Here is a 13855-nt window from a genome sequence, read left to right as displayed (position 1 = left end):
TTCTGTCTAAGTAATTTTTTCTTAGGGTCGACTCAGATGGGATATTTTGTTTGTAGTATTTTTGTAAAAACTGTCTTAAAACCGGATTTTCAATTGCATTCCAGGGAATGTTAGCAGCAACAAACGCTCTGGTTAAATCAGCATAGAAATTGCTGCTGAGATTGGATGAAGTAGGCTGTGTTAGTAAAGTTTGCTGCAGTTGATTTTTCTGCTGAGCTTTAGCCTTATGAGCCGCTCCTTGCACATGCTGCTTTAGGTGGCACTTCTTTTCTTGCGAAATCTAAAAATGTAAAGTAAACTGTATTAAAATAAAATCCTAATTGTTGTATTACCGTATTTCTATCACAAAGTTAGTGGGTTCGAACAATCAAAATTTTAATGACCTGCAAATACTTTAACTATCGGAATTTAAAAGGTTAAAGTGTAGTGGTCTTAAAAAGAATTATACCTCAGGATAGCTCAGTCAATGTATAAATATTATAGGCCTACACATTAAAATTAATAGACTTTATATATTTCAACTATTGTTACATACCTGTTTGCTACAAACCTTGCAGAATATTATTTTTTCATCATAAGTGAATTCTGAATATTCTGTTAGCCATTGCCGGATCAATGTAGATTTTGCACTTATATTTTTCGGCATTATCGCGTTAAACTTCACAGGAAAACGTCCTACCGCTCAAAACTTCTCAACACAAATAAGGTGAGGGAAAGAGCAACTGTTAACGGGCATTCAAATGAACCGTTGTTATTGAGATTCAATTGGACAAAAATACAAAGTTCCACTTATTGTTGCATTTCCTGGTAGTGTTAACACTAGGAGGGCCATTCTTTTAAATATTTTGTAACGGTTTACCCTACTAATTCGCAGTTTTACGACTTTTCATAAATATTTCAAAAACACTCTTTCTCCAAAAATTGTGATTTTATGACACTCTGAAGGGCAGTACAGCTAATCGGTTTCAGACCGAAAACAGACATTTTTATAGTATAGTATATCTCTGAATCGGTAGCAGCACATGTTGTGATTGTTGCCTGCTTCAAAACTTAGGTTGGTTCTTTGTCGGCATTTATGCCTCCAAACATGTTAAATTCGGTGAAATCTATTTCGAGTGTCGTGAGATTCAAAACATTTTGTTTCCTTTATCAATGGTTTCATGGCCGGTGTGAAGCAAACCTTCCACTTTTTAAATGCCTTAAATTTCGCAGTGAATGCATGTATAAATTATAAAAAGTAAGAGTAAAATGCGAAACTTTACAGTGAGTTGGGCATTTTTAGGCGAATATTAACAAATTAGGCTCTAATAACCGTTTTAGGGCATTTTAGGCCACTATAAAATTCTTTGAATACCTTTCAATTTCCATGAAACACAAATATTAATAATTATTTTTACTTTTCTCCTAAAGAAACAAAAGAGGCATTTGCTCTAGAATCCGATGTCTGGTTATGACAGAGCGAATAAGGGCCTTATACATGGTAACACCTGCCCCCAGATTCTCAGGAGTTAAGGCCGCCAGAATGGGATAGTTCTATCAGCCCGTTCGTCTTACGAAGGAAGTAAAATCTGATGTTATCTCGGGAGATGAGATGAGAGTCCATGATGACATCTGATTATTTAATTTGGTTTATCCAAGGCATTGCTTGTCCGAAAAGTGTGGGTGGTTATGGTATGTCTTCCATCCTCCCTCTTAGTGAAAGGAGGACATTTATCTACATTGACCTTGATTCTCCAGACGTAGAACCACGGCTGGAGGTAATCTAAGATCAACTGCAGTCTACTTGTACTTGACGCTACCTATAGGTTTTGTCGTTCGCCAAGAGAGCAGTGTCGTCTGCATATATATATATATATATATATATATATATATATATATATATATATACACACTAGCGACAGAAAGTTTAAACTCACCTTTAAAAAAATGTTAATTCAAGATTTTATGATACTCAATTAAAAATAGTATTTTCACCGTTACAATTACACATATATAAAAACTAAATATAAACATTTACATAGAGATAAAAAATTTTACAGGAGGAAAAGTTCGTCCAAAGGGCTGGACTCTGGAAGAGTACCCAAAACGCTCATTGCATTTCCGCGTTGAGTAGCAATACTTAAGCGTTTACGGAAATAAGTAGTGCAACGGCGATCACCAGTAATGGAGATCAAAATTTGGCCCATTTGAGATACCAAAATTTTAGCGTCATGACTCCAAGGACCGAAGGTCTCCACAGCAAATGGGACAAAGATATAATTGTCTAAAAGATGAGCATATTTATTGACTTTTTTCTTAACGGCTAATTCAGCAGCAGATGTTGCGCGTCTGGAGGTATTCGGTAAGTGAGATGGAGCTAGAGTGTCAACGCAAGTGGAGTCCCAAATTAAAGATTTTCCTCTAGACCATGGAATTAAGTTCAGACCATCGGTTTTTTTCTTTCCATCTGCGCGACTAATACCTGGTGGTTCCAAAAGAGACGGGATGCCACAAGAAGTCAGAGATCTTTTAATGATATCATTGAGTGATGTATGTCTGGGAATGCGACCCTTGCTCCCCGCACAGCTGAGTGCATGATGACCGTAAATATCAGCAATTCCCCCGCAAATACATTGGTGTGGCTGGCAGAGTTTACAACCAAGGCGTAAAGCTATTGCGATTTTAAAGGATGTACTATCTATTAGGGTGCCGATGTGAGGAGAAGGTAATGCGCTGTAACCAAGCTCCAGACTCACTCTCTTGAAGAGCTAGGAGACGTGCAATGTCTTGTTCGGATGTGAAAGAAGAAAGGAGTGTACCTAATTTTTTTGGGAAAGGATAACGTCCCACAGTTTTTGAAATTCAGGATGGGCAGGAGGATGAGTGGTTTGTGAGAAAGTATACCAACTTGTCAGAGCATCACGCACATGGCAGATTTCAGCTGTATCACTGTATAAAGGAAAGAGCGATTTGATGCAACGGAAAACTCCAAAGGCAGAAGAAAGAAAAGCAGATATACAAACGTCAGAAAGTTTCCGAATGCCCACACCACCAAATTTAATTGGGAGAGAGGCTTGAGTCCAACTAGTATCGGTATATTGAGGATCATTTCCAAACAGGATAGATAAAGAGCATCAGCTTTATATAGGAAAATTGGAAGAAGCCATAAAGGAGTAGTACGCATAAAGTAAGTCATCTTAGGGATTAGATAACAATTTTTAAGGAGATAATAAGACATATGAGGATGTAGTAGTTTTAAACGATCGATGAAATATTGCAAAGAAATTAGTTTTTCTTCAGCGATGTGATCGGCAGCTTCCAAAAAGACGGGAGATCCAAGAATCGTTAAAGTGGATTTTGACATTAGTAAAATACCCGGAGCAAGTTTTTGAAAAGAAGAGAAAACAGTTTGATTAAACTTAGAACAAAAATAAATTTCACATTTATCAGGATTAAGTTATAACCCTATAGTTGAACCGAATTGAATGATTTTATTAAGATCTTGCAAAACATCTAAAGGGCTCCACTTAAGCAACCATCATCTAAGTAAAAAAGGTTGAGTTCACTAATAAGTTCTTTAGTAAGGGGATGAATTGTTAGACTAAAAAGTAAAGGGCCAGCCGGATCCCCTTGTTAGCAACCTGATTGAGACATAATTGTATCAGAACCAAAAAATAAAGTAGAAGGATATCTGTATGATTGCCAGAAATAGGGGAAAAGTTGTGGAATTTCAAGTTTGACAGCTTGCAACATGGTATCTCTTTCAATACAATTGAAGGAATTTCTGAAATCTAACTTAAAATCGATTTTATCAGAGTGAGAATTGGCTGAAATGAATTAGCGCAATGAGTGAATAATACTTTCACAGCCCTGAGGTGAACCGAAGCCAAATTGATTCGGTCTAAATATGCACTAATTTCTTATTTGACACTAACACAAGCTATTTTGGATACCAATCTTCGGAAAGTGTTCCCAATGGCAATAGGTCTGATGCCACCATCCTTCTTATTGATCGCAATAAGGAAAGCTCCGTAAAATACAGGACAAATCCCAGGATCTAAGTCGCCATGTAACAGAAAATTGCAAAGGTGGGTTAACGAAGATACAGAAACGAGATCCTTAAAGTGTTGAGGTCGTAAACGATCGATACCAGCCGCGGAACCTTGTGGAAAGCTTTGTAGAGATTTCAAGACGTCTTCGCTGGTGACTGATAGGCTGGGTGCTGTAGGATCAGGAAGGTCAGGGAAGGAGGAAGGTCTAGAAGGAGATGGATGTTTAGATTTTAAAACATGATATGTAGCAGTTGTTGGATCTGCAACTCCCATATCCGAAGATAAGAAGCGAACAGCGCCACGGATATCTCCTTCCGAAACTTTCTGTTCTTCACGACGGATGTGATTAGAAGGAGAATCACCTTTATATGAACGATTCCTGACATGAGGAGGATTGGATGGGAAGTTTGTCACATTGTCTTTGATTTTAGATATTAGAGATTTATTACCAGAACAATCAGGAACTCGAAGATCTAAATATGCGAAAAGAAATAAATCATGCCAGGAGATAGTAGTATTGTGCGAGAAACAAAAATCAATTTGTTGACTTCAGCGACTGGCAGCTGAAGATCTAGCGCCTTTAGGTATTCGGCGTAATACATTAACATGTTCCTTGTAGGTACTTAGTTTAGAGAAAAAGTCATCTATAGAATTAGGTGTAAAAGAATCTGGAATAAAAGATTGAGAATGAACTCGAGAACAATGAATCTTTAATCCTCTAGCAGATTTGAAAATCTTGGAATCTGTAGAAGGGCAAATAGGGCATTAAAAGAATCCTTCCGTAATATTATTGGAAGAAGGACATGAATTGATCAAAACATAAGAATTATTGACAGAAATGTCAGACGATACTGTTGGATTATGATTCAAAGATTCATGACATCGGACAATGTGAAGATTGATACCCCGTTGAGAAAAAGATTTGCCACATGCCTTACATAGAGCTGTTGAAACCAGGCAAGGAGTTGAAGTGGTAGAGGAAGAGCAAATATCATTCATATTCATATGGTGTTGAATTATTTTGGATATTGAGGTTTCGTTATTATCAGTATCGCCCATAAGGTGAATAATTTTTTCTATATTAGAGCTATAATTGTGTGAAGTCACTGGGTCTTCGTTCTTCTGATCTGGATCGTATAATATGTCTTCATTAATATTATTTAGCGATTCTTGCATAGAATCGTGACTGCGGGCCAAGTGAATATTAATGCCTCTAGTAGTAAAAGATTTTCCACACAATTGACTTTCAAAAAATATAGGTGAATAAGCAATACGTTATTCCTTGATAGTAAAGCTCCTCTTCGTATGCAAGTAACATGTGCAAAACTTGAATTGTTTACCTTAGTTACGGAAAGACTGAATATCTGGACGAAATTGTATACACATATGCAATCACTTCACAGAATTTACACGAAACAAGCAAAGCAGTACTTGACTGGTAGAGAAAGATCACACAAAATAATAAGTAGTAAGACAATAAAAAAATAGAGCTTTGTATAATCGATAAGAAAGTTAATGTTCTTAAATCCCAAAAAATTTTCTTCCAAAAAAGAACGAGAAGATTAAATCAAGGATTTCATAGGAAATAGCCAAACGTTCACCTTACTAACATAAGCATAGAAGAAGCAGTCACTAAATCACAATAATATAACACTTCAATATCCATAAGTCCAGCAGTTGAAGAGTAATGAACTAATATTTCGGATAATCACACAGGTAAGCATAAACATCAGTCATGGCCTTCTCTGTTCTCTTCAACAGGTCAATTACTGATTTTATTCTGCAACAAGCTTGAGTGCACATGCTATGAACTTCACACAAATCACGCACATAAAACATATTTTAAGACTGAGAAATCGTCTGTTTTCGTGAAGTAAGAAATCGTTCAAATTTTGTGTTCATCTATATGACCATCTCTTGCTTTGATGACAGCTTTACAAATTCGGGGCATCCTTGTAATCAGTTTTTGTAACACCTCTGTAGTTATAGAGCTCCAGACCGCAAAAGACACTGCCACAGCTCATCCACATTAAAAGGGGCCGCTTATTTTATTTCTTTTCAAGTTCCTCCCAATTGGTGACAAATCCGGGTACTGGGGCAGCCAGGTCATGTATTTTGACATTTCTGCTGTTACTTTAATACTGATATGATTCTTACACATCTTTGAAGCATGTTTAGGGTTGTTGTCTTGTTGGAGAACAAAACCACGTCCTGTAAGTCTTGTAACAGATGACACAGCATAGAGCAAAAGAATTCAACGGTACTCTTTTTCTCCCAAAATACCAGCCACTTTTACTAAGTCTTCAACTTTATCAATCCCGAAACACTCCCACGCCATTACAATACCACCTCCATGTTTCACAGATGGGGTGAGACAACCCTCCAGCATTCTTTTCCAAGGACAACAGCGGAAATAATGCTGACTACTTGAAGCAAATTTATCGAATTTGGATTCATCCGTCCACAGGATATTTTTCCAGTCGTCCACGCTCCAATTTTGGTGCCCCTTGGCTCATTGCAACCTTTCACGCTTGTGCTGAAGGGTTAGCAATGCGTTCCTCACAGCTATGCGACAAACAATGAAGCTGAACGCAGGCGACTTTTTACTGTTGACACTAATACTGACTCCTCCCTGGCACTATTTATTTCACTGCAGTTGGATACTGCTGAATGTTGTATGTCACATTTGCCCAACAATATAATCCTGTTGTCTTCAACTTTGATGGTTTTCTTGGATATCTATCGCATGGTCGATGAACTTAGGACCCAGTCTCTTCTCTGCGCTTCAATGCAGAGCGGCCACTATGGTCAGAAATGCCCAGTTTTTCAGCAATTTTTCTGTTTCATCATCCTCCATCTTTATATGCACATGCCTTTGCTCTCTTTTCTTCACTCCCATTGGCTTTTTTCTCCAATCTTGCTTTCCTAAGACACTTAATACTGCAATAAAAAGTTTACTGCACAATTAAAAGGATAATGAATATTCATACACTAGGCTATCACCAAAAGTCACAAGCACGACTGTTAAAAACAGACTGACTGCACCACATGCTTTGGGAAGTGCTCTAGAATACCCTAGATCAAACATTTTTACACGAGCCATAAAAGGGTAGATCGTGATGTATAAACAAACAATACCATATCACAAGATAAAATCAATAGAAGAGTACACTCACAGGTTAAAAATTATTTAACACGTGAAATATGTTCAAAAATAAAGTAAGAAAGCTCAATCAACTTGTAACAGTGCACTTTGTTACATACTTTATAGTATTTAATATAAAAAATAATTATAGGTTCTTAAATAACATTACAAACAAGTATAAAGCTATATATATATATATATATATATATATATATATATATATATGTGTGTACATATACATATACATATATACAGATGACTACTTCTGCAGTGGATATATTGAGTAGTATGGACCGATAATGGATCCCTGAGGGACTCCTGCTCGAATTTCACGAGGAGTGAGAAAATAGTACCTACACGGTACCTATGGCCTCGGAGGTAATCTGAAATGAGGCGTAACATTCCATCTGGGACTCCCAAGTCCAATAAGTTAACCAGGAGTCTTTTATGCTAAACCTTGTTGAATGCTCGCTCGATGTGTAGGTAAGCTGTAGCTACTACACGCTTCGTGCACATACCCAAAGTAAAGTTCTTGGAGTGTAGTGGAACTACTTAGGTGCTCGTTCCTGATTGGGGCAATACTATTTCAGTGAGACATCTAATTACAGTATGACCCGCTCCGCCAGTTTGCTGAGAGAACTGTGGAGACTAATATGCCTGTAGTTGTTTGGATTCGTCTTATCCTTTCCGGGCTTTGGAAAGAGAACTACATGGGCCTCTTTCCAGGGAAGGGGATAGTGACCGAAAGCCAAAGTCTTATTAATTATCTCTGCTATGAGCTTCATATTTGACCTTAGGAAATGTTACAATATAATTCCTTTGATACCGTGGGCTCCTGCAGTCTTGACTTTATCCCATCTTCCTGCTTTCTGCTGAAGAGGTCTCGTACCGATTCCTCAACAGCTCTGATATGGGCCGAGTTTAAATTTTGTCCCACGGGTTGAAAAGTGGTCTCTGGAACGTCTGCCAGTGCGGTAGATTCTCCTCAGGAGTAAAGGCAGTGTCATCTGGACCGACTATTAATGGGTGGATATATTGAGAGGGATTGGATTGATTTCGGTATACACTCCAGACATCTGACATGTTTCTGCTGTCCATCGTCTAAAACTTGGATTTCTAAGCGTCCACCACGGTTTCGTGCACCGCCTCACTGATCTGCCTGTGCAAGCGATTCATATTTACTCAATGCCCATATAACCTAGTACTCTTGCACAATGTCCTGGCCGTAATTCTGATGATCTTTTGATTTCTAATATTGGTTGGAAACTGTGTCCGTCCCGGTTGTGAAGACCGTTCCGGTATTGCTGCATCCATTGCCTTCTTGATGCACTCCGTCAGGTCCCTAACTGACCTATCTATCTCCGCCGGAGTGTCTTCGAGGGGGGTGGAAGGGTTAGCGGCTAGTTGGTTTTGGAAGAACATCCATTCTGCCGACTTGTAGTTGAATTTCATATCGGTGGGGGAGAGTTCGACTGGGTGCATGATCTCCATGATCACCGGTATGTGGTCTATCGGAAAATCATCTAGTGTTGTTAGTCTCGCCCTCGTTGAGACCTTTCACCAGAGCGATATCCAAAATTTCGGGAAGTTAATTAGCGGCATCCTGTACTCGTGTCGTTCCCTAGGAGTCATCACGTTGTATCTTTTTCCTGTAGAATTTTGAAAGAAGATATCTCCCTCCTAATTGGGACGGTGACATTTCCAGCTACCGTGTTTCGCTTTGAAGTCGCCGGCGACTACGAATCTATCGGAGAGATTTGTCCCTGTATCTAGATCCGTTCAGTAAGTATGCCCGCGGGGACTGTAGGAAGGTATAAGCATAAAGGGGAGTCTGCCTATGTAGCCTCTAAAAGCTACTGCCTCTAACGACGCTAACTGGAGAAGAAGATACTCACAGCGCGCGTTCGAATATCGAACAAACACCGCTACACCTGCGCCTCTTCTATTTTGTGTATCCTCTTTATATACTTTAAATCCCGTGTATCTTAAATTTACTTCGGGTGTCTGGAACGTTTCCGTTACAAATGCTAAGTCTATATTATTAGCGTCTAGGAAAGCCGTAAACTCGTGTCTGCCATCTAAGGCCCCTGGCGTTCAATATATACATCCTAGCAACTACGTCATTTCATCTGGACATTTAGGGAAACGATGGAATTTAGGAGCTTAAATATCTGTCGGCGGGCACACATAGGATTCTCCTTGAGGAGGACTATCACCCTCGTTAATCCATCTTGGATTGGGGAGAGTGGGAGTTTTGGTTCGCTATTTTCAACGCCTCGGCTAAGTTCTTAATCGGTGTGGCCTTTCGAGGTGCTTGCAACAGCTTGCTGCTAGGCTGGTGGGACAGGGGCTGAGGTGGACTCTGCCGTGGTAGTCTGTGTGGCTTTTCTGCTGCCACTGTTTCGCTTAGGTCGCTTAGAAAATGGTCCTGCGATATTGGCAGCAGATTGGATGGCTGTCGCTGCCACGGTGAACCACAGAGGCGCGGCAACGAGTATATCCAGTAGAGAAGGGATGACCGACTGCTGCTGCTGCGTTTGCTGCTGCTGTCGACGCTTCTGCCCGACTTTCATGCGTGTCCCCGCACGGGGCACTCGCAGAGGGGCACAAGCCTGCTGCACATGAGGATGCTGCTGCTGTTCTCGGAACAGCTGCTGCTGCCTGGCAGATCGCTCTACTCGCTGCTGCTGGAGCCACTCATATTGGAGCATCCGCTGTTCCTCCAGCTCTGCCCTCCTCCACACTTCCCCTTGCTCGTTCCTTCAGTGGCATCCCTAACCTAAAGTTCCACAGGACACTCTCCATAGTTGGCGGTGTGAGCACCACTATAGAGTAGTAGCGGGGACTTCGTGAGTCTTGCGACAATCTTTAGTCTTACGGGGGCGTGCGCAAGCTCGATGCATTGGCTGCGCTCTACAGCTAGCCTGCGTCTGGTAGTACCACTGACAGTTGCTGCACTGAGGCGGGTGCTTACTGGGGACGTAGTCCTCAACCGTTACTCTCATCAGGCGAGGGGTTATTTTCTCCTTATTTATAGTGCCGAGGAGAGTAGTCGGCCGAAGAACTCTCCGTGTTACATGCGGTGCGGAACGCGGCGTGAACTACACCCCATTTTCTGAAATGCACTTGGCATGGTTCCCACACAGGCGGCGAAACCCGAAGCGAGACAAGTGGCCAAGTGATTTGGAGCTCACATATACAATTTTTCATAGCCCCAACTCCAGTGCAATGACGTGTTTTCACGTACATTTAGAGTTTCTCCTTCCATTTCCCCTCTCATTCATTCATTCATTCATTCATTCATTCATTCATTCATTCATTCATTCATTCATTCATTCATTCATTCATTCCACAAGAAGTTCTATATAGTTTTCTGCCCTAGAATTTCCAAGAAACTTTTGCATACATCTTTGAAAGCGCGCCAAGCCATTTTCTCTGTAACGGAAAGTTTTTCCTCAAACAAAATTTCAGCCATTACTTTGTGTATTTGTGGACCAATGAAAATGCCTTCTTTTAATTTTCCTTCATTTAAAACTTTTCTTTAAGTACTGAAAACCATACCCTTGTTTGTTCATTACGTAGACCTCACTTTGAACTGTTATGAAATTTACTGAATAGAAGGGACCAATATCTGTTTATTTATTAGAAGTACAAAACATCCAACAACCATAAGAAAACGGAAATAAGTCATAAACACATAAAATACATTATTTTTGTTTTGTTTTACAACGCCTAACCCGCGCCAGATATTTCCTGGGAGAACGCTTATCGAAAAGTGAAAACATAGTGTATCTTAAAAACCTTACGTAATACGAAGAAAAAAGATGCATTTTCGGATTCAGCGCAGACTAAACCATAAGGGACACGTTGCTTTAAGTGGGAGCAAAATTCTTGTTGTTCAGTGTAATTTTTATGTTGGCTTCCTTGTGCATCTTTGTTTCTTTGTTAAGTTTATTCATACACGCTTTAATATCTGTGGTCATGACGAGTGTTTAGAATGTGTGTGTATGACAGTAGGCCTTTTTTTTTTACTCTTGTTGAGTTTCTTTTTCTATTGTGTGTTGTAGATGGATTGTGTTCATGTAACTGATTATAGATTTTCATTAATGTTTTAGTATGGTAAATGTGGCGATGATTAATCATGGTATGTAAATTTCCAATCTGGCATTTGCCTTTGTGACTAACGGAAATCATGAAAAACCCCAGTCAGATTGTTCGGCCACGGGGTTTGAACCCGGGACCTCCCAAATGCCAGTCTTAAACGCTACTGTCTGAGCCAAGTCGCTCGGTTCTGCACAGCTGTCCATGTGAATAAAGAAAATGGAAATGAATATGGTACATAAGCATTATTTTAAGAAACACAGGAAACGCATATGGATAAATTCTGAGCACAGGAACGCCATTTCGTGTTACTTTGTAAAATAACTCAGCTCCAGTGAACTCAACGGCAATATAATTTTTACTTCATAAGTGCTGTAGTTCTAGTCCAGGAAAAATACTCATCTTTACGACAAAACTCTTAAAACTGTTATTATGTTCTGTAGACAAAAAATAATTGAAATGCATAAAATTAGAGTACTATTTTATGTGCATCAAATAAAGTTTAAATAATCAAGTAATACAATATTGCGACAGAATATCAAGTTTTCTATGCGTAAGGATTTATTTCAATCCTACCTCTGTTCAGGAATTATCGCAATAACATCCATCTAGAGAAACTACACTTTCAAATGGTGAAGGAATTATCCGCAAGTAGCTTCTGAGATTATTTCATACAAACACAAAAACAATCTTTGTATATTAATATTGATAAACATTTATAATTCCCATCATAGAATACAAATTATATCCATATGAGAATAGTGCTAAATTAATATCTTCTATTTGTTCTGCAAGCCCTTCTTAAATAGACGCAGTCTTTTGTTTTCATTCCATGATAGCGTATTAATCTGAGACGGCGCTGATAAACGAATTGTTATTTTTTTTAACTCGTGCATCTCGTTAAATATCAGTTATATCAAAATCTTGAATAGAACAAAACTTATCGGGAATCGGTTTTAAAAATCATTTGCTATGTAATATTTTTCACAAAAATAAGCGAGATATTTCGATTTATTTAATTCAGGCCCCGATTAACCTCCTGGTTAAATAAAGTATTTTGAATCCTATATAGCCTAAAATCTAAGTGAGAACTATATTAATTTATATTCCAAATTTCATACAAATCGTTTCTGTGATTATTGCGTGAAAAGGTAACAAACATCCAGACAGACGTACATACAAACAAAAATGTCAAAAATGAAATTTTTGGTCCAAGGATGGTTAATTATACAGGTTTCGGCTCGGGACCATGAAAGATTTTCGCGGATATTAACAGACTTATATGCGCAGTGATTATTGTAGCATTGTTGTGACCTCAAAGGGGAGGGTTTGGAGATTAGTCAACATGGATCGCTGGAGCATCCAATATCGTATTGCATTCATAGAGTTGTATATTGGAACAAAGTTTGGCACAATAACGGAACGAAATTTACGAATGAAATATAGGCTACGCAATGTGCCATGCCACAATACCATCATGTCTTTGTACACGAAATTCCATAGTATTGGTTTGCTGAAGGATACCTCACCACCTGGACCTCGACGTACTGTGAGTACACCCGAAAGCAGGGAACGAGTGCGGATGTCCGCCATTCGCAGTCCGAAGAGATCAGCACGTAGTCGCGCCGCTGCACTGTGTATGTCACATCGGACAGGCCGACGAATCCTACACTATATGAAATTTCATCTATATAAAACCGCTAATGTTCAAGAGCTAAGTGCAAATGACAAAAGATTGAGGCTTGAGTTTTATACCCATTTTCTGGAATTGTAGCTGAGGGATCAAACAGTTCACATCAATTTATTAATGAGTGATGCCGCCCATTTTCATTTAAATGGTGATGTAAATCGACAGAACTGTCGTTACTGGTCAACAGAAAATGCACATCAACTTCATGAGCGACCACTACATTCACCGAGTCACTGTCTGGTGTGCTGTATCGTTTTTTCTCATAGTTGGACCTTTGTACTTTTAAGATGACGGTGATGAAACAGTGACAGTCACAGTAGCCCGCTACGTGAGAATGATCGAGAATTTGCGTCCTGAAATCGATCGTCTGGGGAACAGGGGTAACATATGGTTTCAACAGGATGGGGAAACAGCCCACACCGCAAGGATGAGTATGGCCCTTCTCCGTGAGATGTTTCCAGGACGTCTTATCTTCAGGTTTGGAAATGTACCGTGGCCAGCCCGTCCTCCGGATTTGTCGACGCCAGACTTGAAAAGTCTTGTGTACAACACTTTGCCCCGTACCACCGATGAGCTGAAGAGTCGTATTGAAGATGAAATCGGAGGCATTAACGAAGAATTTCTCAATAAAGTAATGCGCGATTTCACCCGACGTCTGGAGGAGTGTGTCGAAAAGGAGGGAGGCCATTTGCTACGAACAATATTCAAAAAGTAATGTGTCAATTGAATATGAATATGTTTTGTTTTATCTTACGAATCTTTGTAATAAATAGTAAAACACAATGAAAATCTTTCCTGCTTCCACGCAGGACCCTGTACATCATGTTAACACCAATTAATTTTGGAAAAACGAAAATTACAGGAAAATTTTGATTACAGATTTATTAT

This window comes from Periplaneta americana, chromosome 15 (genome assembly GCF_040183065.1).
Source record: "Periplaneta americana isolate PAMFEO1 chromosome 15, P.americana_PAMFEO1_priV1, whole genome shotgun sequence".
NCBI lineage: Eukaryota > Metazoa > Arthropoda > Insecta > Blattodea > Blattidae > Periplaneta > Periplaneta americana.
The sequence above is the reverse complement of the archived record's forward strand: the minus strand, read 5'-3'. Positions refer to the sequence as shown.